This window comes from Haliaeetus leucocephalus, unplaced genomic scaffold, assembly GCF_000737465.1.
Source record: "Haliaeetus leucocephalus isolate CR32 unplaced genomic scaffold, Haliaeetus_leucocephalus-4.0 Scaffold678, whole genome shotgun sequence".
NCBI lineage: Eukaryota > Metazoa > Chordata > Aves > Accipitriformes > Accipitridae > Haliaeetus > Haliaeetus leucocephalus.
This window is the reverse complement of record NW_010973114.1, coordinates 3,917,718-3,921,905: the sequence shown is the minus strand read 5'-3', so window position 1 is coordinate 3,921,905 and position 4,188 is coordinate 3,917,718.

Here is a 4,188-nt window from a genome sequence, read left to right as displayed (position 1 = left end):
AAAAGATACCTCTACTAGCTTAACTACCTATTAGCACACAGGATCATCAGCACTGGCTTTTATTAAAGCACGATAAAGCAGTGAAGACAGAATTCTTCAGCTTATATGAAGCACACAGCCAAGTGGCAGGACTGCCACACTTTTTGTATTGTTTTCTTTTTAAAGATACTTGCACAGAAGCTGAGACTCATCTGAATTTTTTCTAGTAGTGTTTCTCCTGCATTCACCCCACGGCATTTCTACCCACTACAATAAAAGGTCACGATGATTCACTTTTTACAAAGAATCTGTAGAATGAGCAGTAATGAACAAGTTTTAATGGTAAAGGAAAAATTGTATTCAGATTGTTAGAATTGTTTATAATGGTGCAAGCATATCCTTTTTCATGGCCTTCGTTTTTTTAACTACAGCCTAGTGAGTTGGGCTATATTGAGACAGCCAAGGAATGTACAGGTCTCTACAATCTTCATTTAGATTAAAAAGCCCATGCTTTAAGCCCCTGGTTCTCCAGACTGCTCCAGTTGTGAGCCACCTTCACATCTGTGTGGATGCCTATGCACTTCAACAGGCTTCCCACGGATGCAAGGCATAAGTTAATCACGACTGACAAGACTGCTCAACTTCAGCTGCCACAGTGCACTTCTTTTGATATATGCAAAGTAGTCTGATAGTATCCCACAGAGTTATGATCAAAATCTGTCACCTGATTTACATTTCCCAGCATAACATAGCTTTTTTTTTTTTAAATTTCTTTTGCTCTATTCTGTGGGCAGGTAAAATAAATGTTATAATACAGGCTTCCTACTTATTTTAAAGACTCTGCAGAAGAGAAGACTCACTATGTTTCAGGGGGTTATTTGTGTTTCCTTTCAGAAGTAAAAGTAGTTTAAGAAATTTGTTCCACCTTTAGATGGACTGCACTACTGCATAGTTTTAAAAAAAAGCAGTAACAATACATTAGCATCTCAGACTAAATATAGCTGTTAAGAAATGTAAATTTCTTCAAAAAGCCATGTGCTAAAGAGACCTCAGTTTTTACGCATAATAAAAAGGCAAATATGACTGCTTAGTCAATAAGCTGATAATTCCATTACAAAAACCATGGAGAGTCCTAAAAAAATTCTAAATACATCACAAATAGTAGTTTACTCAGCCTGCTTGCAAGCAAATATGCTAATGTTTTAACAAAGAAATGTAATTATTGCTGCATTCCCATTACATACATCCTAGCACTATTCTTGTTTGTTTGTTTAAAATTTAATGGGAAAATAATTTCCATTAAATTCCTTGAATTATTCCAGTCCTTACTTGCCGTCTTTCCAAAAGTGCTAAGATGTCTCAGTACTAACATGCCAGCATGCACTAACTGTTGTTAACCCAACACTCTTAACAGGACTTTAGCCATACACATTTATACTGGGGAAAAGAAACCAAACCCAGCACTTCTCAAATTTAAGAAAGTTTGAGATGTCATCTTGAAAGTAGTGCCAATTTTAGAAAAAGACATATAAATCTAAGCTTAGAAATTATTTTCATGCCATGTACAACCACTATTACTCATAAGACTTTGACATATTCACTATCACTAATCTGTAAAAGAACACATAGAGTTTACAGACATTCATGAAATATACCAGAAAAGCTTTGCAAGAATAGCGAGTTACACATTGAATATCCAAAAATTAAAAGTAGAAAACACTCAGATGGCATAAGGACCTGTAAAAACGAGTTCAGCTTTTAACTGCCATAGACTCACCAGTGAAAGATGGAAGCTGGTTTATCCCAGATTTCATTAGCTCATCCTGCAGAACTGGACAATTCACCCAGACTGCAGCCAGCACCTAAGAGTGGACTAGAGGAAGCACCGCAAGCCAGCACTGACACATGGTTGTACAGAAGCATGGCAGACACTGGCAAATACCTGTCTGTGCTTGACCTATAGCAAACATGGTTTCACCACCTGAACGAACTTTAACTACACACAAACTGCAGGAAAAAAAAAAAAGTGACACGTCACTGAGGGTACTCAGAAGAACGAACTTCTGGTCTGTCATTTGCTGAGATGGTATCAGATAAGGAACGCAAAGAAGGCACAACTCTCTCTGGCAGGTAAACATCACTGGCATTTCTTAACATGGCATTTCGCAAGCTCCAAAGAGTACCAATAGCCAAGTAGTTTAAAAATCCAGCAATTTGTAATACTATGTATGGATTAGGGACATTGCAAACAATCTAGAGGCCAGAAAACTGACCTATTTATCTAGAGTACATTCCTGCAGTCTGCCTAAGTCAATCCAACCACAGGCTGCCGTCATCCCCTCAGATAGCCTTGCCCGCTCTCTGACTTTTCCACGTGCCAGCACTAGGAAGTGTGAAGCTGTGCAGTCAACCAGTTCAGCTCACCAATTTGGCTTTTTTAAAAATTATTATTATATTTAAGCTGTCACATGGTTACTAGTGTCAGACAGGAGAAGGGAGCTAGGGGGTGGCAGTTAGATTACCTTAAAGTGACCACAAAGTTGCACTTACTCTTGAGCAAGTAAACCAGGGATTCCCCAAGTTCTCTCTCCTTTCCCTCCCCTGCTGCAGCCCAATATCTTGAAATCAAATCTACCAAGACAGCATTAAACCATACATAACCAACTTCCTGAAATAAAATTGGAGAGTACTCCTCATTAAAGAACCTCCTCACTGCAATACACAAGAGATGATCTTCAGCTTTTCAAGAATAACTACATTTTGTGGGCAGAATGATTTTAGCTTCCTTAGTTTGCTTTTCCAAAGCATCTTAAAGATGGGGCTGAAGGCTCAAGGCTAGGGTCTCTTAGGCTTTGCTGAAGAAGTTAGCTCCACAAGAACTTTGACATTCTCTATTGGCTTTAACTTTTCTGTTTCCCCCAAATACTCCAACTATAGTGTAATGTAAGCTGTTGAAAAAAAATTAACTTTGGGTTTTTAAAAATAGTCCTTGAAATTCTCCACTATGGTCTTGCAGCATGTGGAGTTGTAACATTCTGTACATTATACTATTGAGAGATAGAGCATGAAAAAAAGCGAAAAATAAAATCCACTCTGAAGGACACTATTAAAGTTTCAGCTTTCATCAGCTAAGAGCCGTTAGACTGGCAGTGACCTCTGTTTTTAAAACTATTTTAACTGCACACTCCTTTTTAGCCATTCTAGTTATAAACAGGTTCAAAAAGCCATCCAGGCCAATTCAGTTAACCATTTGTACAAGTAACTGTAGATAATATGATTGGTTTCTTGAGAAAGAAAAGATATTTAAAAACAAACAAACTATAAGCCTCACAGGGTGGTATATAATTTGTGTTCAGATACAAACTGATTACAACTTTCTGAAAACAACCAAGATGACTTGTAAACACCTCCACAGCTCTGAAGTGAAGAGGGTGTTTAAATCTTGACAACAAAACCAAAAAAGAAAAATATGTAGTAACTTCCATCTTTCAGGTAACTTACCACAACAACAGTATCCAACACCATTAATACAGAAATAAAGGCCGATGTTTATGAATTATGCAACAATCTATAGTCCTCTGCAGAGCTCAGATACTACCAACTTCCCCGCATGAAGACTGTGACGTTTTGCATGAAGTATCTGAAGCTGTCAAAGCGGGACACCTGAGGCTGTTTGTGACACATGAAAACACACCACCAATATTCAGGGTCAGAACTGAGAAGCTAAGCCAAGTTCAGAAATCGGACACCACACTGGCCCAACTCCTCTAACACCACACAGGGTGCAGTTTAGTCTTAGCAGATATTGCCACCTGTCTTAGTCTGCAGAGAAGTCTTGGCTCTTCAACACCATAAAAATGCCTCCCCAACAGAGCGTCAAATTGTTTCTGGAGTATCTAAGAGTTAGTAGACACCAACTGTTTGGAAGAGGACAGGCAGGTACTCACTGCTAGCAGCTCCTTACCTTTCTGCACGTACAAAAACGGGCAAGCTGGGAGCCAGCAGCAGATGGAGGACAGGACTGGTGACCATACAAAGGGAGAGGGAATGCTCAGCGGAAAGCAAAAGGGCGGCTAACAGAAAGGCCATGACACGCTGAAGCACAGAAGACGGGACACCAGCGACAGCAAGCTGAGTGGGGGTTGCTGTCAGAGGGCAAAAGCCAAGGGAGCCAAGATGAACCGGGGGGGGCTTCTGTGAAAGCAGGCA